Below are 21,941 nucleotides of genomic sequence, written 5' to 3' on the forward strand. Positions count from 1 at the left end.
CACTCCAAAAAACACGGCCACTCTGCCAGCTCAACCCCCGGCGCCTTCTTTCGGAAACACACCATGCACTTCTCTGGCCACCCCCCTGACCTTCGTCACCTCAGCTACAAATTCAGAGACCACCTCTCATCGGCCCCAGCCCACCCAACTGCTCCTCCTGCCTCCCAGCACCCTGCGAACAGACACCCCACTTCACTCACACTCTCGACCCGTCCCACACTCTAGCCACATCCATCCCAGAAGAATACCGGGGACGCTGTGAGCTTACGCCCAAACCCCCCTTGTCGGGCTCTACCTTCACCTCCTGCCCCCGACAACACCTCCCTCGACAATTTTTGCCCACCTATCTACCACCATCTCCATCACACCAACCATCCCAAATGGCCTACCCTGACAACCCTCTTTGCTTTGCTGAGCATGGCACGTTTTGTGCTTTCCCGGGCCATCGCCTCCACCCCCTTTCCCACAGATCCCCCCCCCCCTCCCCCACCATCGTACACACTTCCCTCTGCACCAAAATGCACAAAACTCAGGTAGGCCGCGACCCTCGCCCACAACTCTGCATGCCTCACCTGCCCTACACCTCTCAATCCACCTCCCCTCTCCTACCTCCCTTGCCTCCCACCCCACTCCCTATGGACAGCATCTCCCTTTCTTTCTCCTTCAGTGCCCATCCTCCTTCCTCTCCCATGTACCATCCCGTAACACCTAGCCAGACACATAAAACACCACGCCTCACCACTACACCTCGTCCCCCCGACCCGTTCACTAGCTCCCGAACTGGCCGTCCCATGCCACCTGTGGGTCGAAGATCTGCGACCGCCCACCCTCTCTTCCCAGTCCCTAGCCTCCCACTGTCCTCTATGCACCTACTACATCCCCCCCGACCACCCTTGCCCTTCCTATTGCACTACCCGTCCCAATCAACCCTCTTCTCTCCATCAACACCAACTCTCCTACGCCCCAGACCATCCTAGCCCGGCTAACCCTGGACACCCGGGTAAACAATGCCCCCTATCCCTCTCACAATTTCACCTGCCTCCTCTTCAATGCTGCTCCGTAGCCAAGAACAAACGCAGCATCTTTGATCTCCTAACATCCCAAAACCCAGATCTTATCTCCATCACTGAAACCTGGTTCCCGGGTGACCACAAGCCTATCACTCACGAAGCATTCCCACCGGACTACTCGTCACCCACAACAGACCTTCCAGAGGAGACGGATTTGCCATCCTGCACAAACACCACATCTCTATCACCTCCACTGAAACACAACCAAGCACTGCTAACTGTGAATTCCTCCTAGTCAAACTCTCTCTTGCCTTCTCTCACACACCGCTTCCTACTCGTCTACAGGCCCCGGGCTACAACAGCACTTTGCCAACAGCCTATGCGATTCACTAGCCACCATTCTAGTTAACCACCCGGGTCTCACCCTGCTGGGAGACTTTAACATCTGGTTCAACCTCCCCAACAACTCCATGACTCTACCACTGGTCAACAGCCTAGAGGCACTGAACCTCACTCAGCATATCAGAGGACCAAAACATATTGCTGACCAGATCATCGACGCAATTTTCAGCTCCTCCGAACACATCTCCACGTCTACCCCCCAACCCCTCAACTGGAATGAGCACTCTGCCATATCTTTCCCCATCCTCACACCACCGCCACTCCCCAAGTCATCCTCTAACCCCACATCTCAATTCAAGTGCTGTAACAAGGTCAAGGTACTACCAGACCTGGCCGAGGTGCTGCTGAGCACCCTCCCGTCGCTTCTGACACAACTAGACCCTTACCCATTGAGCTCTTTGTCTCCTGGCTTAATGACTCCCTCCTTCCCCTTACTCCCTTCAAGTCCGCTCCCTCCCACATAGGGCCTACCCCCACATGGTTCACCTTGCTACTGAAGACTCTAAAAACCCATTACCGCTCCCTCAAGCGCAAATGGCGAGCTTCCAGAATCCTACATAGCAAATCAGTACTTGCTCACCACCACTGAAACCACGGTTCCATGTGATATAAACAAATGAAAAAATAACCAATAAAATTTTAACAAAGATAAAATAACAATTTTATTTTTGGTTCCCCTCCCACCAAACACTTGTGTCCCCTTGCTTAAAACCCACCACAAACCCCTCCCCACAATTTTTAAACCTTTACCCGATCCCACATATATATATTTCTTTTTAAACCCCCAATTTCTTCGGTAATTCTGTTTCGTTTGCTATTTGTTTGTTGTTATATTCACTGCATACCAGAAACCACAAATCAGAGATTCGAAAGGCCAAAAAAAGCATATTATAATAAAAGGACCCTGAACTGCCAAAGCAGCAGCAAAGAGCTCCACAGGATCATCACTGAACTCCTGAACCTGCCTTGCACCGCAGCCTCCACTGCCTCCTCACAAACGCTCTGCGACTCCCTGTCTGAACACTTCCACAAAACAGCCCTAGAAAGGACGGCCACCCTCAACGCCAAACTCTCCCTCTTGTCCACCCGCTCTACACCTGCTCTACCAGAGCCATCCTCCCTCCTATCCCCCCAAGATCCCTTCCTTCTGCTCTTTCAACCCTCGAGCGAGGAGTTTTGCGAAACTATCAGTCAGCCGACCCTCCGGCTCACCCCTTGATCCTTGTCCCGCCTCTCTCCTCAAAGAAATCTTCACCTCCACCTGTGCAGGAGAGCTGGCGAGATCTGTTCTCAACGACTCCCTCACGTCTGGCAATTTTCCAGACTCCTTCAAAACTGTGCATGTCAAACCTCTGCTTAAAAAAGCATCCCTCAACCCTCTACTACCAATCAACTACAGGCCAATCTCCAACACTCGATTCCTGGCCAAACTCATGGAGCGCACTGCTTACTCACAGCTCAATGGTTTCGTGAAAACTAACAATCTCCTAGACCCCACGCAATCAGGTTTCCGTCCGCACCACGGAACATAAACTACGCTGATCTCTGTCAGGGTTCGGCAGCATTCTACAGTTATTGGGCACAAGAAACGACAAACATTTAATAAGCATTCCCTGACCAGTTCTCATGCCTGCAACAGACTACATGGCTCTCGCCCTTTAAGGCGTTTGATGCCGGGTGTTTGGAAGTTTGCATGGAAACGCTGGCGTCCTGCTGGTACTTCTTGGTCCCGTTTCGTGCGCTGAGTGATGCTTTGCTTTGATCATGTGACCTGCCTTCTTAAGCTCCTCCTTTCCAGTATGCCGGCGCTTCTGAATCTAGTATTCTAGTGGCGCTTTCTCTTGAATCCTCCTTCCTTGCTCCTGCTCCTTACTCCCAGTTTTGATCTACAGTGTTTATGACCCGGACTGCTGTTTGGTATTGTTTCTCTGCTCATCTTGTTTGCCTTTTGACCTGCTTGCCATTTGACCACGAACTGCATTAGGACCTGCTCTGCTAGACTCCTCTGTACCTGCTCTGCTAGACTCCTCTGTACCTCGCTGCCAACTCCTGCTCTTCGATCACAGACTGCTTAGTGACCTGCTCTGCAAACTCCTCTGTACCTTGCTGCCCGCTCCTGCCCTTCGACCACGGACCTCCTACGGTCCTACGGATTTGCCTCTGCCTATGCCTTTGCTCCAGTGACTTTTTCTCATCAAACACAGATCTTGTCCTTTTTGTTTACTCCTGGAACTCATTACAGAACGTACAGACTAGAGACTGCCAAGTGTAGGTTTAGGCGTCCTCGTGCCGTCGGGGTAGGGTTTTGGACTTGTGGACATTCTTCAGTTTTCTGGATCAACCAATCCTCTTCACAAACACTCTCCTGGAACATCTGCTGTCCATCATAAGGACTGCAGTACGGTAAGCCTCTTATACTCTATCCTCCTCTTTAACCATTCCATTAGACGTTGCTTTGACCCTGTCTTGGGTTTTGTTTCAAATACACCCCAGCTGCCTGCATCTTTTCTAATAATACCTGTGAGGTGTCAATTCGTCTCAGGTTAGTGGTTATTAAGTGGGTTTATTGGCAACTTCTGCCACGGATTGCATTGTACTTACTATTGCTTTCCTTGCAGTTGGTGTGGGTCTCCGCCTGTGCTTCTGGGACACTTCCTGTTACATCTAGCCGCTTCCTGCTGTTCCGGGTTTTCGTTTGGCATCCTATCTTTCCGTCAATCGGCTATTCTGGTTGTTACCCTTATCAACCAGTTTGGTATATTGGCAGGAAGAACTCCATGGCTACACTATGTGTGCAAGAGCGGCTTTGATAGATCTCTATCTGGGATGACCTCAAAGTGACCGCAGAATCAGAAGGATGCGCAGCTCTTATTATTCTTGACCTCTCGGCAGTGTTTGCCACCATTAACCACTTGATCCACCTTGACAGACCTCTGTCCTTAGGCATACGTGACTCAGCTCTCTCCTGTATTGCTCAGTCCTCTCTAATAGACAGCAAAACACCCAGCTCCCCCTTTTCTCTCCCCTGCCAGCCGAGTAAACCCTGGAGTACCTCAAGGTGCCTGCCTCTCTCCCCCCTCTCTTCAAAATTTACCTGAACCCCCCCCTCCCCAGGATCATACGCTCACACAACCTCACTTGCTATAACTATGCGGATGACACACAAATCATCCTGAGAATTCCTAAATCAACCACCTATCCCAGCCATTGACCGCTGGATGATGACGAACCATCTCCTTCTAAACCCAGGAAAAATGGAGATCATGGTGTGTAGAAAATCTGCTCCATTTTCCCAACCGACTCCCTGGCCACTCTCACTCGCCTCACCCACGGGAACAACCATGCACACTGTCAAAAACCTTGGCTGCACAATGGACTCGGGCCTAACTCTGTCTCCCCATATCAAAAATGCATCCAAAACCTGCAATTTCGACCTTAGGCTCCTGAAGCGTATCTTTCCTTAACTTACCTACCCAAACGGACTCGCTGGAATTATGTCCATTGTCGTGTCCAGACTTGAGTATGCGAACACCCTCTACCTGGGTGCACCGGCCTACCAGTTAAACTCCAAAGAATACAAAACTCAGCTGGCAGACTGTTTCTCGCATTGGGATGAAGGAACCACATCTTACCAGCCCACCGCACCCTACACTGACTCGCAATCGGACACAGGGCCACTTTCAAATTCCTGTGTATTACCCACCGTGCGGTGCACAAAGCAGGCCCCAAATTCCTTCAAGAGAAGATTACGCCTTACCACCCTACTCGCACCCTTAGGTTAAGCACTGTCCTCTTCCTAGTGGTCCCCACTTCCAATTCTGCCAGGATTGGAGGGTCTGCCTACTATACCCTGGCACCAACTCTGTGGAACTCACTGCCTCCGCGCGTTAGACACAGTAAAGACTACATGGCCTTCCGGAAGGCTCTAAAAACCTAGCTCTTCGCTTACAAAAACACACAAGGGAACGCAGTGAACTGCCTGTCCTCCCACCACAACGACCCTGTCACACAACCTCAGGCCTGGCGATATATAACTCCACTACCTAGAGCCTTTGCCCAGACCAGAAACCCGAATCGTAGTGGCATGCATGTGCCTGACAGAATTCTATTCATCTCCTCATCTGCAGGAATTCTGCATGCTCAGAGGCCTAAATATATCTATCGCCATTTAATCAGGGGTGATTGTGCTTGACTTGTAACACGAGCACCAATAACACAAGCATGATCAGTTATGCAACTATGCTCACTATGCTGTAAGTAATCATCCCAAGAATGGAACTTGCCTACTAATTCTATGCACCGGGAAATCCTAGAGCAGAACTAGATATCGGGGGCCGTCTAGAGTGTAGCAGTTATTCTGCTAATCACACCTACCAGTGAAGACATATAGCAGAACTACTAACAGGTAATCTTTCTAGCAGAACTAGCAACACATGCACTAATAAGCACTTATGAACTTGATCCTTGCCCTGCAAATATGCACTACGCTATTAATCCAAGATGCTACACCTTTGAAATCCATGTGGAGGAAACTGCAAGGAGCGTTCCAGCACTTCTTATTTGCCAATCCCAACTATTCGGGAATGTCCTAGTAAACGTACCCATCAGGGATTCTACTTAAGCAGAACTGCCAGCTGAGGACGTCGCTAGCACCTATACAGTAACAACATGAGTTTGGGAAAGATCTGCCTGTAACCACCCGTCGGTCTTCACCACAGTAATCACACCCATCAAAAAATGGGTAGATACCACGCCCTCGACAGGCACTGGAAGCTAAACAGGAACAAGGTCCTCCTGGAAAACAGAGACACTCAATCACACCAATATGCTAACCCTTGCCTCTGCAACAACAAACAATAGAATGCAGCTACACCCCTCAAATAATTCGGCCTAGCTGCACACATACCTACAAACTGCCATGTTCACCTCAAACGTCTTCAGAACGGCCCTATACCCCTCAGAATCGGCCTAGTTCCACACTTAACGTCACTCAATCACCAGCACTGCCAGACTTCAGACACCATGGGACATTGGTCTTGCTGCACACATTTGTACTGATCTTAGCCAACCACTGCATCACAACTAGCACTAGTATGCAGCTACACAACACCAATTGTACACTGTCTGCACACATACCAAGTGCACCCATGCACGTTGAACTACACTACACTACTCTACTGACCTGCGGTTCCTGAGGGCGTTCAACCCACAGCGCTATCCTAACAATGGTAAAAGGCGCTATACAAATGCCAAATAACATAACAGAGTTGTTTAATGGTCTTCTAATGGTAGGGTACAAATGGGGGAGTGGCCAAATCTCTGGATGGAGCCTGGGAGGTGTGGCCGAATATGTCCATGGAGTGGGAAGGCTTCCTAGACACAACCGCCGATAACCTTCTAGGCTGTACTTGCCAGACCCTGAGTTAGGTAGAGGGTGACAATCTCATCTTCCTACTCTTCAAGCTTAATGACTTCTGCAGCAAGCGCTCTACCAGCCACTACAGTTTCATTGTGTGGAGTGAGAGCCCAAAGCAGAGGCTAGCTGAACCTCCGTTGGAAATGCTGTGCCATAGAGAATATTAGAAATCTAAGGAAGTGGTAATGACAATGCAACTTCGACGCAGACATAGGGGCTGTTTTATTTCACATTCCTGACAAGACAGATTGGACATGAGGGGCTGGGAAGGAGGGGCCACTCCATTGTCTGTGGTATCCGTGGCTTTTACAGCCAGAAAATCACCCAGCCTCTCCCCTAGTGAGAGCGCAGACAAGCTACCCAATGTTGAGCCTCACAATGGACATTTAAACTGTTGCTCATCAACTGGAAGATGGCTGAATCCCGGCTCATTTATATTCATCAATGGCTCTGCTCATCCAGTTGCATTAGTGTATATTGGGCCAACGGTGGGCAGAGGCCTATAGCCCTCTTTGCACACCTTTATTTGACTAACAGGAATGCCAATTTCGAAAAAAAATTACTTACAATAACACATTTACAGATGGCTGTGGCATTCCTGCAAAGGGTGCCCATGCAATAGCACAAAGGTGAGAACAAGTTGTGAGCCAGCTTATGACATATGCCAAGGATAAAACATATAATAAACAGAACTAAATATATATATGAAGACAGGTGACTTACAAAGGTAACATTAACCTAAGGGAGCAAGTGATCCAAACTAAAGAGAAGTACTATTTAAATATACAAAGTTACATTATTAAGCGTCATTGGCAGTGGTGGTCGGTCAGGTAGGGAAGATGGAGGAGAGGCAATGGGAAGCTCCCCCATTAGCAAGTAAGTGACGTTTAAGCTGAACTTTGAAGGGATCCACAGTTGGGCTGGCTTTGATTACAGTGGGCACTTGGTTCGCATGGAGTGGGGTGAGTAGGGAGAAAGCGCATAAGTGACAGGAGGCCCAGGGAGGGTATGGGGCAGTGAGATTGAGTGCAGAAGAGGATTGGAGGGAACAAGATGCTGAGTATACAGAGATTCAATCAGACAGGTACTGAGGAACAAGACCATTGATATCTTTGGAGACTAGATGAAGGAACTTAAAGAGAGCGGTTGTGCATGGCGAGACAACCAACATGTTGTCGGTAGGTAAATGTGGGGGACATTCTGGGTAGTTTGTAGAGAGTACTAAAGCTTTTGTCCAGTAAGGCAGATCATTCATGAATGGCAACATTGTGCGGTTGGGTACACACACCTGCACTGTTAATCATATTCATATCATTCTGCTTCCCAGCCTAGTCTTTCTGGTAACATCCTGCATTATTTAGTTATTCCTTTATTGAATAGGCCCAAACACAAACTCACACTTGTATTAGCCTCTCCCAATGGTACTTCACATGTGGGGCCTTGTTCTCCCTTTGGTCCATAGGAAATAGTTCTAATGTGTCCAGAAGGAGGAGATTATTGAAAAGGCACATTCACCTTGCTGGAAATGTTTCTGCATGCTTTATCAATACAGAAAATGTTATGTTATCAAGTTCATGCATCAAATTAATTTCTCTTAGGTCGAGTAGATAAACTAAGTTACTTGACCTGCAGTTCTGGAATAATTGTGAAGGTTTTGTTTTTCTAGGCCTGATTCAAGTGTTCTCGTCTTCCTAACCAGTGGAGGCACTACTGATACTTTAAACTGTGAAATGAATCCATTTAGTCGAATGTACAACATTGAGTGTATCTTGTGCATGGTACATCAGTCTTTAGCATTATCATTCAATGTGATGTATTAATTTGTTGAGTGTTGTCTCGTCACCCCGCGACCATATCAGAGAGACACAGATTATGTGTTTGGAAATTGCAACTGTAAGGGTATCTCAAGTGTTTAGATCTTTTGGCATTTCAGTAGTTGAGCATATGTACATTGTTTGTTTTGCAACCACTTCAATCTTTCAGGATGCAGATGGATGGTCCCTTTAAGTGCCTATTTTCTGTAAGCATGTCTCTAAAGATTTTCCTACAGGTGTATTCTGTGGTTTTAATAATTCAGAAGAGCTCTTAAAGGTGTTCTAAGTGAGTTTCAGAGTTTGGCATCTTGCATATGGAGCAATGTATCTCCTTTTGTGTCATGTTAGAGTGAAGAGCAGTGATTAGATATAGGCTAAATAAGGTCATATGCAGGAATGGACTGGGAACCAAAAATGGCTCTGGAAATGACTTTTCAAAGTGGACCATATTACATCATGCAAGCAAGCCCAAGCCCTAGGACTAGGGCTTGAGGTTCTCCCATGAGTACATTTCGAAAGGGGATGTGGCAGAGAGAGATGGAACGAAGAGGGCAGTGTGCAAGGGAGTCGAGAAACAAAAAAACAGGGTGCCCAGACAAAAGATGCCAATTGTGCAAAGGAATATCAGGGAACTCTCCAGAGTTCCCCGTAGGCCAGTCCACCACTGGTTATATTGCCTTCTTGTTTCTACACGGATAGGATAGTTAGCTGTATTTAAAGTAACCGATCCTTAGAAAAGTATTTTGGATTAACACTATTCCGTATATAATTTATGCCTTGCATTAATACAGATTGGAAGTAAAACCTTTGGCAAGGCAACCATTTACACCAGGGTAAACTTGGTTGGCAGTCTCATGAAACCTGTAGTTTCCCTTTGCCTGATGCAACACATTTTCTGTCTAAAGAATCATACAGTGCGTTAGTTGCTAGAAAGTTCTATTAGAAACACATGTATAAGTTGGATTCCCGTGCCCAAATGGCACAATCATTGTTAAGCTCATGTTATACAAATACCCAGAATAAAATAACTTAGCTTGCTCTTAGTAAGTACATACCTGCTACTCAAGGTTTATTTTCCGATGGTATGTGTGCATATGCAAACCAGCTGGCTTGAGAAAGTAATAAAGGCATGGAACCATGTGCGGAAGATCTGAAGTGCAAAATGTTGAGGAAGTTGTTGGCACAGTTACAAACATTCCAGATGGCCTGATGCTGAGTAGAAATGCACAGAGATTAGGCAAGCTGCACCCACTGCCCTTCTAGAAGGATGAATGGATGGCACTCGGGGCTTGTGCCAAAACCAGGCAGTCCACCCGAGATAAAGGGAAACTCTGGCCACACCCAGAGAAGCTGACTGTTTGGAAACATTCTCACTCCAACCTACCAAAGATCTAGTAAAGCAATTGTCCTGCTCCCTTCGTTTAATAGGTATGGGAGTGCACCCCACATCAATGACTTGGTTGAGTTCCCGTTTGTGAATCCCCTAGTGTCCCTCTCCATAGAATGGCCACCTCAGCATGTGCTGTTGTGGTGGAGCATGGCTTTCGCGGAGGTGAGGGAGCTGACCTAGGCGACTCTGAGCACTCGGGGGAACCAGGCCTCCTTTTGTACAGGGATTATGAAAAATGAAGGAATGGATGACTTTGGCCATGATGAAAGGTAAGGATTAGGGAGGGACAGACCATCATGTGGTCACCCTTTTGGACCATTCCTCATAATATAATATCCTTGTTTTCCAGTAGCCTTACGTCACATTGTTAGCAGAGTTGGTCTTGGACCGCTTTTGATGACCACTCTCAATTTCTGTTTTGTGGCCGTTGTTTATGCATTTGTTATATTTCTTCCATCAGCTTTGAACCCTGGGACATAGGGCCCTTTAAGACGAGGTAGCAATACTTAGAGATGGATGCGGATGCAGAACTTACTCATACATCAATAATCAAACCGACTCAGGAAGTTGGCAAAACAATGTACTGTTTTATTAACAGTTATCTAAAATGGGGAGTTACAACGGCCATCAACGGACGTTCGCTCGATTTCTTGCAAAACATCACATGAAAAAACAGCATTCTTATACTAAATATTCGTGACTACTGATGTCATCCTATGTGGCAAACTAAGAAAACCTACTAGGGGATGTGATAGGCTTAGAGGGAACATCTAGGTATATGTTGCATACTGACGGGAGCTGTGATTGGGTTTCTAAGATCAGGTGGACAACTAAGCCCATCCAAAGTGCAAGTCATCTTTCGTGTCATACTAATACACGACGCCCGATTGGTTACACAAACTATAGGGCTCCTTAATACGTGGCCCTCTACAATTGGTTGGCATGCTTGTACCCTTCTGGTATATTCCACTTGCTAGCCGCACGCAAGCTGGTTACCCCACGTGCTGGGAGGGTTGGCCTGGTCATGCCTCCCCACCCAATTAGCCCTTATCCATCATCACTCCTGCGGTCTGCCATTCAATTAAGGCTTTGAACTTGGCTTGTGGAGGCTTACTGTGCCTGAGAATAAAAGGGAGTGTGGTATGGTCTTATCTTCTGGTTTCCATCTGACCATGTGACTGGAGACCACGGTTTTGAGTTCTTTGTTGCATAAAATACTATTAAATGATGAACTCTTGGCACTTTCAGTGTTTTTCCATTACACCTCGGCAGGAGTTTGTTTCTTTCTCACATTCATGTAGCTTCTTGACAGATAACTAAGCTCACAGTGGCCCTGACTCTTGATACTGGGCCTGCCAGCCTTTCTTGAATTCTACCTTCGCAATCAGCTATTTTCAACTGCGCCACACTTCAATCCCTTTCCATTCACGGAGTTCAAGTTTGCTAAAGTGCATTGTGGATCATCCAGATTCTATACATTCCTATGCATATACATTGACGCATCGCTGCAATCTATTTACTATGTAGCCAGCCTCAGGATTACTTTGTCTACTTGTGTTACAGCATATGTACAATTTGTAAAATGGCTTTGCGTTCTCTTCAGTGTTTCTTTGCACAAGCAATCTCCCTTTCGATCCCGAAATTATGCTTTACTTCAATACTTCATCCTACAATCTTATAGAATGTCTATATCACTTCTTCATTTGTATCTTTTCTGAGTGCGTCAATTCTGCTTCGTATGACGTCACCAGTCTTCTTTCCCATCATTTTCACACTTCTTTCAGGACTTTTTCCATAAGACTGTTATTTCTTCATGAATGCATATAGGGTTTTCTCAATGGATACCTTGTCTGAAGAAATCTTTGCGGTACAGGCTTCCTCACTGGTACTGCGCATGTCACAATTTCCCGTTTGCGACATATAGGCAACATGGGGGTGGAGCTTCTGGTAGGGGTATTTGGCTCTTCCTCTACACTCCCTCCTCTGGGCAATTCATGGACCACTTTCTCACCAATCTTTACATCACGACAACCTCGTCTGAAGAAGTGCTTCTTTTTTTTTTCAATTTAACATTTTATTAGGGTTATCAGAAACGAATGCACAGAGACAACAACATAGCATTTTGAGGATAGTGATCAAAGTATCATGGCCAGCGGAAAGCACAAGGACTACGTTGTTGTACCCTCTACCCTCCCCTCCCCCTGCAACGTAGATCAGATTTGTAGTCAATGGAGGCCGTCTGGTGAGGCCCAGGAATTGTTCTGAGTAATCCATGAAGGGCGCCCAGGTATTCAGGAACTGGTGCAGATTCCCTGAGCGTATGGCTGTTACTTTTTCTGCCACTGCGATTTCCCAACACTTGGACCACCACAATGGGACTGAGGGGCCGTCAGGGTGTTTCCAGAGGCGAGCCATTGATACCTTTGCTGCAAGCAGAAGGTGCGTGCGAAGCCGAGAAGCTCGCCCTGATAGTGGAAATTCCCCTCCCCCTGTATCTCCAAGAGTATGATTCCGGGATCCCATGGGAACACAAGTCTGGTGATTGCCTTAATATGGTTTGGTACTTCCCGCCAGTACTGCTCTGCTTTGGGGGCAGACCCATATAAAATGAAATGGGGTGCCCTTAGATGAACATCCTCTCCAGCAATTTGGGGGAATTTCAGGGCTGGATTTATTCAATTGGGCTGGGGTGATGTAGTCTCTGTAGCAGAGCTTATACCCTCCTCCCCTGTTTGTGATACATTGCATGCTCTTATGTAGCCTTTCCCAAATCCTCCCCCCAATCCTCCACCTCGATTTCCCGGCCCAGGTCCTGCACCCAGTCAAGGATGTATTTTTCTTTTTTCCCCGGGTCTGTTCTATCTGAGACGATAGCGGGTCGAGATCCTGCACCCGGGTGCTGCAGAGGTTAAGGAAAGTTCCAACGCAGTGAGACCTCTGGCACCGCACTCCCTCACTGTTTTATGGGAGACCCAGTGCCGGAGCTGGAGATAGTGGAATTGCTCCGCCTCACTCACTCCAAATCTCTCCTTGCAGCTTTCAAATGTGATGGGCGAGCCCCCTTCTAAGAAATCTGATGACTTTTCCAGACCACCCTCCTTCCACTGCAGGAAGCTGTATGGGGGATTCCCTGGGGAAAATTCAGGGTTGTGCCAGATGGGAGTCAGCGGATCCCTTGGACTTCTGCACCCCCATTTTTGCGCTGCAGTCTCCAGCGACTAACAGTGACTGTGGCCGTAAGGGGGCCCCGATTGGTCTGGGCTGTGGTAGAGGGCAAGTGGGGTAGTGCTGAAGGGGGGGGCTCCAGGCCTCTTCCAGCTGCTTCCATAATGGTGGATCGGAGGATTGGGACCAGGTGTATGCATGAGATATCTGTGCTGCGAGCGTTTATATAGACACATCCAGGACCCCCAGCCCACCCGTGACCCTCCCACGAAGCATGATTTTCTTTGATATTCTAGGCTTCTTCCCCCCCCGGACAAATTTTAGTATGTTCCTCTGTAAGGTACGCAATTAGTTTGCGGGGATGCTCACTGGGAGTGTCCTGCAGTGATATAGCAGTCTAGGGAGTAGGTTCATTTTCACGGCGGCAATTCGCCCGAACCATGAGATCTCCTGGCCCTCCCAATGTTTCAAATCCCTCCGGAAGTTGTCCCATAGCTGAGGGAAGTTGCATCGGTACAAGCGGGAGATATCATTGGGGATCTGTACACCAAGGTATTCAATCTCAGACTATGCCCAGGGGATTGGCAAGCAAGGACCAAGCTCTGTCTTTTGCGATTTGGTGAGACTAATTGCGAGCGCCAACGATTTGCCCAGATTGACCCTAAACCCAGAGATTCGCCCGAATTCCTCGATCTCCTCCCACAGAGAACCCAGGGACGAGCTTGGTATGTTCAGGGTTAATAACACGTTATTTGCGTATAGTGCAATCTTATATTTGTGCCCCCCTGCTTTGAGCCCCTTTACCTTCGGGTTGCATCGGATCCTATTTGCAAAGGGCTCCATTCATAGAGCGAAGGCCATTGGTGACAGGGGGCAACCCTGCCTTGTTTCCCTGTTGATCCCGATTGTATCGGATCTTACGCCGTTGACACGCAGTTGCGTAGTGGGGTACTGGTAGTTAGCCATGATCCATTTGCAGAAGTTTGGCCCGAACCCAAAGCGCGAAAGCACCGCACTAATATAGCCCCAATCCACCAGATCAAAAGCTTTGTGAGCATCTAAGGATAGAACCACCATGCTCTCTCCCATCTTTTGGGCGCTCTCGATGAAATCTATAGTCTGTCTGATATTATCCTGCTTCCCCCTCCCTGGAATGAACCCTGTTTGATCACTGGATATGATATTTGGGAGGTCGGGTTTCAGTAGGGTCGCTAAGACTTTTGGAAATACTTTTCCATCATTGTTCATGAGGGTAATTGGTCTGTAGGAGGAGGCCCATTCGGGGACCTTCCCCAGCTTATGTACCGGAATCGTTAACGATTCCGCCATTTATTTGGTGATCGAGCCTGTAGAAAGGAAAGAGTTACACAGAATAGTGAGTTGGGGGGCCAGAATTTGCGCATAGGTTTTATAGAATTTTGCAGTAAGCCTGTCGGGCTATGGAGCCGTGTTTTTGAGGGATTTAATGGCCTCTAAGATTTCCTCCACTGTGATTGGGTTTTCGAGGGCTGATAGTTGGGACTCAGGTCGGGGGGGGGCGCGAGATTGTAAGTATGAGGGCAGGTTCTCAGGGGTTATAGGTGGTCCGGCCTTGCAGCTTTGTGGTGTTTCACCAGCACTGCCAGCTTGTCTACCTCTGTATATTGGGCTCTCCCGTCAGCACCAATAAGGCGAGATATGTTGTTCCTATTATGTGTCTTTTTAAGCTTGTATGCAAGTATTCGGTTCCCTTTGTTGCCTTTTACTGTAGTAAAATTGCTTTGTGAAAGCAAGTGATCTGGCGGATCGGTCAACCCAGTGCATTTCGAGTGCAATCTTGGCTTTCACTAAGGCCCTCTGTACTTTCTGTGTCCTACTGGATTGTAATTCTTTTTCCAGGACTGTCACTTCTTTCTCCAACCTTGCAGCCTCTAACCTAGAAATCCAGCACAGTTCTGCCCCTGCATTGATGAAAGTGCCTCTCAGGGGTTGCAGCCACTGGGGCGTGATCTGAGAGTGCTCGGTGAGAATCTCTACCTTGTCCAGACATGGGAAGATATCGCTAGAAATAAGTAGGTCTATGTGCGAGAAACCCCTGTGTGTGTGTGAATAATGAGTGTAGTCTCTAGAACCATCGTTAAACAATCTCCACGCATCCACGGTTGCCGTTTCTCTGAGGAGCCTCGCGAAAGACAGAGCTTGGTGTAGTCTGATTTAGTTGGGGGGAAAGTTTTGTCCAGTAGACGGTTTGGGACCAGGTTAAAATCCCCCCCCCCCCCCTAAAATGAGAACCCCTTCGGCGAGGGGGAAAGCGAGGATGGATGGGATCAGGTCGGTAATGAATTTGTCCTGGGCGGAGTTAGGACAGTAAATCGCAACTATGGTAATTGGGCGTTCCACCAGTAGTCCCTTCACTAGACGGTATCTCCCGTTAGGGCCCCTTCTGACTGTAATTCTGGATAAGGGGACTCTTTCACTCAGAAGAATAGGTACTCCCCTTTCCTTCGACCCAGAGGTGGCAAAGAAAACCTTTTTGTATCTCTTGAATCTAATGCGCTTTTCGTCTACTTGCAGCAAATGAGTCTCCTGGAGGAGAACTATATCCCCCAGTAAAAAGCCGAGAGCCTGTGCTCCATGGATCTGCGCTTTCCCGGGTAATTAAGACACTGGACATTCCAGGAGAGGAGTTTCAGTGTGCTTCCAATATCCTGCATCATGAGGTGAGGTAGTGGGTTTTGTTTTGGAACGCGCCCTACTGGCAGTTTCATGTGACGCTGTAGAACAAATGCCCTGGCAATTTGTTTCTGGACTAAACATAGATAACAGTATAGTGTGCTTTTCCCCAACTTGTAAGTGGGGGAGCGGAGAGAACCTAACCCAGCTAGGGTTATTTCCAAACCTCTCCCCCTCCTGCCCCCCCTGCCCCCCTACCAACCCCACCCAACCCCATCCAACCCCAAACTTGAGATCCAACATTCCCAAAGGGGCAACAAGAAAGGCTCCAACCTTGAGCTCTTGTCATGATGCCTACCTCCAAGGAGCCAGGTCCAACCCAGCAACCCCAGAGGCAGGCATCATTCCCCCCAGGGAAGTGCCAGCGGGCCCAAGCTGGGGCCCTTTGGACACAGTCCTGGCGCCTTAGGCGCCAGGCTCATGTTGGACCCCTGTCCTGGCGCCTTAGGCGCCAGGCTCATAAAGCTAGACATGTGTTCAAGTGTTTTAATGTGCACTTACCTGATGCAGACCATGCTGCTACATCCAGGCCCTCTTGAGGCCTGAATGGAACTACTTTACCTGTGGGACTACTTTCCACCTGGGTGTGGTCGGGGAAGGATACATACCTGATCGGTGGAAGGATACATACCTGGAACTTCTTCCAAAGCTATTTAAACCACGCCCGATCAGCAACTCACGCTTCACATTGTTCTGCTCCTCGCAGCTGGACGCTCACCGTGTCAGCTCCTGCATCTGGACTTCAGCCACGCCTGTCAGCATCCTGGGTCGCCTGCAAAGGGAGATAAGAGAGAATTGGAGATAAAGAAGACCTTACCTGCTAAAGCTGCATCACGGAGACATCACATCGACGATCCTGAAAGGGAAGACATCATTTTAAAAGCATTTCGCTTCGATCGCTGCAGCGCTGCATTTCACTCACCTTTCCTGGGCGCCACCATCTTCAGCAGCGATCATCCGGATCCGCACCCACTTCCCAGAGCCTAGAGAGAAAAAGACAAGAAAACAAGGTGAGAGAAGGAAGGGAATAGGAAAGGCTCAGTTTCCTTCTAAGACTTACCTGTTGGGTCATTCCCATTTCATTTCGGGTCCTGCTGCTTCCTGGCATTCCGGACCCCGGCCCCTATGGGGAAAAAGACATAAGCATTAGCGCTTGCTGCAATAAGACAATGAACATTATTATTAAGCTTGAACTTTTGAACTTGCAACAGAACTCTTACAGCGGCTCATCTGAATAGTCAAGCTTATTTTGAACTCCCATCAAACCTCAATCCAGTGAAGTAACTGGGTTTCAACGCGCCCCTGCATCAGAAGCAGGATGGAGAACTCATCCTTCCAGACCCTAAGGTGAGACTTCACGGGGAATCGTGGAAGGGTATCGTGGAGGGTTGGAAGGGAGTGGGAGGCTTGAGCATTATTCCGTCAGTAGGTAATACTCCCTTTTCACGCACAGGGGAATATTCCTGCGAGCCAGAAAAGCCAGAGTAGAGGGGCCCTTCCTGTCCATCTTCAGAGTCCCGCGCTTCACCATTGAAGAAGCATCAGCACTCGAAGCCAGACCTGCGCCTCCGTGGGAATCAGGTGAGCGTGACAGCTCTATGGCCAACTGGGCCTAGCGTGGAGGCGACCGGACCTCTCAAGCACCCTGAATTATCTCCATGTGATCTGAATTTGGTACGTGGTATAACTTTGCTAAGGTTCCAACCAGTGACCAGGCAGGAGCAGTACTCCCAACCCGCCCCCATCCGGAACCCACCCAAAGGGGCAATGTGCCTAACAGTTTTACCCCCCCCCCCAATGCTAGCAAAGGCTCCCCGATAATCATTTGCTGGTACAACTGCAGAACTGCCCGAGGTTCTTAGAGGTATCGGCTCGAGGCAAAGTTCAGTTCAGTGTGGGTTAAGCTTTTTGCAGGGTGGTCTTCGGATCCTACGCCGTCTACTGATAGCCGTCCATATCGCTGCAGTTTGCTTCTTGGTGAGGTCCCGAGAGGGAACCTCTGGATCAGATTCCTCGTCCGCTCCCGCGATGCCCATGAGCCCCTCAGCTTCCTTCATAGAGTGAATCCGGTGCTGCGAGCCCTCCCAGGCAAACTTTACGGATGTTGGAGCGCCCCAGTGGTACAGAACCTTTCTTTCGCGGAGCCGTTCAGTGAGGGGCTTGAGGCCTTTTCTTTTCTGAAGGGTGGAGTTTGCAAGATCTTGGTATAATAGGATATTGGAGCCTCTGAAGGAGATTTGCTGCATTGACCTGGCTTTGCGCATGATTTCTTCTTTTTATTTAAAGAAATGGACTCTGGCGAGGACGTCGGGAAGTGCCGCCGATGACTGTCTCGGGACTGTTCTGTGCACCCGATCTAGCTTCAACGGAGATCCATCTGGGAGGGTAATTATGAATCTGAACAAGTCCAGTACATAATCCTCCAGTTCTGTGTCAGAGACAGATGATGGAATTCCTCTAAGGCGGATGTTGTTCCTTCTTGACCCATTCTCTGCGTCCTCCAGCTTCGCCTCGAGTCCCTCACAGCGCACCTTAGAGCTGCTAGTCTCTCTTAGCCTTTTTCCCATTCATAGGTTTGCTCACATAGGGCATTCTCTACCTCTCTGTAACGCTCACCTGATTCTCGCAGAGGCGCCGGTCTTGACTGGGCGACTACCGTATCTTCAAAGGTGATGTGTAGCACCCGGTTGGCTCTTTGGGCTGGACCTCTGTGCACTGTATGCCTGACGTGTAGAGTAAGATGTCTGCAGATAGAAAATATGGGGTTAATGAACTGGGGTTATTGGGGTGTCCCTATCTCTTTCCTCTTCTCCTCTCCTGTAGACCCCCAAAGGTTAACGCTCTCACCTTAGGTAAGTGAATGCCGAGCTCTCCATCTGCCTCGGGGCAGGGTGCTGTAACCAGTTTCTTGACTGGATAGGTAGCGCAGGCCTCTTGACTTCAGAGGACTGCTGTCCGTCGTTTACTGCACGAACGGTAAGTTTCGAGTCATTCAAATGTCTTTAAAGTCTTTAGTAATGATGTCTCTTGATTTGCAGGGTTCCGGCGATGGCGGATGACGGGCTGAAGTGAGTTGAAGATGGAGCCCGTGTGATGAATAGAAGCGCCTGGAAGCACGTAAGTAAGCGCTTGTTGCCTGCTTCACTATGCGCTCTAACTGTCTTTTTATTTTGCAGGTACGAGTTCGGAGCGGCTGCAGGGTGCCGGAATACCCACTGGATTAGATGTGGAAAGGAGTAATGGCACGTGAGTATTAAAGTTCCCCAATGTCTTTAAACGCACCTTGTTTTGTCTTTCAGATGCGGGATGCAGCGCCGAAGGCCTCCGGAGCGTGCGAAGAGTTGGTAAACTTTTGTCTTTCAGATGCCGGAATGCAGTGTGAAGACCTCCGGAGCGCACGAAGAGTAGGTAAGCCTTTGCCTTTCAGATGCCGGAATGCTAACCTGTTCTTTCTTGTCTTTATAGGTGTTGCTGAAGACTGGATTCAAGATGGTAAGCCTTTTTCCTTAGGCCCAGGACCGGATGCAGAAGACACGATGAGCGTTCTGCTGCAGAGGTTGCAGAATAACGCAAAGCAAGATTCATCCACCGGGTGTGGTTTAAATAGCCTCCTGTAGTGCTTAGGTGTCTCCTTCCACAGCCACGCCTAAGTAAGAAAAGAGTTCCTGCCTTCCAGAAGAGTTCCAGTGTTCTGAATCTAGGGAGTGGCTCCAGCCCCACCCAACAGGAAAAGTAGTTCCAAACAGAAGAGGATCAGAGGCTCAACTGGCAGGCAAGTAAGCAGCATGGTCTGCTGAAGGTAAGTCCACCCAAGCATTATGAGCCCGGCGCTTCCAGCGCTGGGACTGGGCATATTTATGAGCCTGGTGCCTCTGGCGCCAGGACTGGGTCCAAAAGGTCCCAAGTGGGACTGGTTGGCACTCGGAACCTGGGTTATGGATCTGCTTCCAAGGGAGTTGGGAAAACCCTGACCTTTTGGAAGCAGAGATCATGACACTCTGCCGTACGATTCTCCACTGCTTCAACCCTCTTGTCGAGGGAGTCGATCTTTTTTGTGATATCTTCAGTTCCCTTCTGAATTTCTTTCATCAAGGCTGTCAGTAGGTCCCGCAGGTCTGCCTTCGTGGCTATCTTCTCTGGTGCTTCTTGGATGGAATTGGAGCTGCTCGGCTGCTCCCCAGGGGTCCACCTTCCGTGGCCTCTCGAGGGCGTTGTTTCCCATAAGTGTGTCAATATCCGTTTGCTTAGTGGCTTTGTTGCTCTTAGCCATTGTGGCACGATGTTTGGGCTGAGGTGGGATGCTCCTGTGGCTCTTCTTGAGTGACTTACTGGGTCTCCCCTGTTGAGAAATTCCTTGCACCTGGCACTCCCCCGAGACCCACGGGATGGGGGACCCACCTTCTCAGAGAGTGCAAGAGTCTGCAGATTCAGTCCACTCCTTACTCCGCTGGGTTTCCTTGGAGTAGCGTGAGGTCAGTGGCCCTGGGTCTGGGCAGGCGAGCTGAGCTGTGGCCCCTTGTGCAGCAGGGGGGGATTGCAATGGGGGAGCCGCAGCAGTACAGCATTCACCAAGCCTCCATCTGCGTGGTTAGCAAAGATACAAAGACAGTATGCTGAGATCCCTGGAATCCTGAGTCCATGGGAGACTGGGCAGGGGGTCAGGGAAGCGAGTTTAGGCAGAGAACAGAACGTCCGCCGGCGGGGAGCTGCTGTCTGAGCAAACCCTGCATCTGCAGCAGCAGGCAGATTGTAGGAGCTGATGATGGCTCTGAGCGGGCTGGCCATCCTCCTGGGCAGGCCTTGGCCCAGATCCGACGAAATGAATCCCCCGGCTGGCACAGAGCGCAGAGGAACCCATGGGGCCGGTGGAGCTTTCCCTCCGTCCGCCGCCCGACTGGGCACTATGTCAGCCGGGTGGTGATGTTGCATTGAGGGGCCACTTATGGTGGTGTCTGTGAGAGACTTCCAGCGGGCACGCAGCGTCACAGTCCCTGGGCACTGCGGGCACACGGCGTAGATTGCGGTGTAGGGCTCCGTGGGGCCACCCACTGCAGGAGGAGTCCGATAGGGCAGAGAAGCTCTGGCAATCAGGCCAGGCTTTGGGGGCCCTATGTAGTGGTGAAGGAGGCACTGTGAGAGTCCTGGGTGGGGGCAGCGCCTGGGTCAGGAGACCCAGGGTCCGGCTAGTGGATAAGCTGCAGCCCCCCAAGGGCCGCAGGGGTATGAAGGTGGCCTGCCCATGGAGCACTGGGTAGGCCAGTTACAGCAGCACGCAGGCTGTAGATGAAAATCCGGCCCAGGCAGGTTCCGAGGCTCCAGCCCCTGGGACTCATAGCATCTGGGGTAGAGGATGATCACCCAGGGGTGGGATCACTTCTCCGGGGATCCATTGATCGGCGCGTATGTCGCAGGTCACATCCACGCCAGGGACAGAGGGATGATTACAGGTCTGGGCTCCCCATTCGTATACATTTCACAGAACTCCAGTAAGACTTGGCTGCCATTTTCTCGCTGTAATACGCGCCAGTTCTGCCAGCTTGAATTGCAGCTTTTGCAATGTTAAAAGTTACAGCAGCCCAGCGAAGGTGTCGTCTTTTCTTCATAATTCCGAACCCATCAAATTTCCCACAGAGCGGAGCAGAGAGCCAGTGATATTACGCTCTCAGTATAGAGCCAGCCGGGAGATTCTAAGAAGCCATGCCGTCCATGGCGGCTCCAAGCCACGCCCCAGAAGCAGTGCTCCTTAGGAGTCCATATCTTTGACTCCTTTCAGACATCCTGCTGATTTCACATGTTCATCAACACTCCAGGTCATAAGATTACATCGTACATTCGGACTGCAGTAGATCTGTCTTCTCATGTATTTCTTGTGGTTGTTCTGATACAAGAACTTAGTTCGTTCAGGTGCATGAATACTGGCCTTTACATAGTCTCTGATTTCTTTGTCTGTCAGCTCTTTGGGTTTGAACCCTGATTCAACATCAATCACAATCTTCGTTCCTACTGCTTTCTTTACAGTCTTCTTGCATTGT

General features: G+C 49.2%; 1 protein-coding gene across 3 annotated transcripts in view; it reads left to right on the plus strand.

Moving 5' to 3' along the window:
* Positions 1-21,941, plus strand: part of TMEM143 (transmembrane protein 143) — a 549,762-nt gene that overhangs the window by 44,672 nt on the left and 483,149 nt on the right. The window lies entirely within an intron of this gene.

The sequence above is a fragment of the Ambystoma mexicanum genome, chromosome 1q (assembly GCF_040938575.1).
Source record: "Ambystoma mexicanum isolate Mex_15411 chromosome 1q, UKY_AmexF1_1, whole genome shotgun sequence".
Lineage (NCBI taxonomy): Eukaryota > Metazoa > Chordata > Amphibia > Caudata > Ambystomatidae > Ambystoma > Ambystoma mexicanum.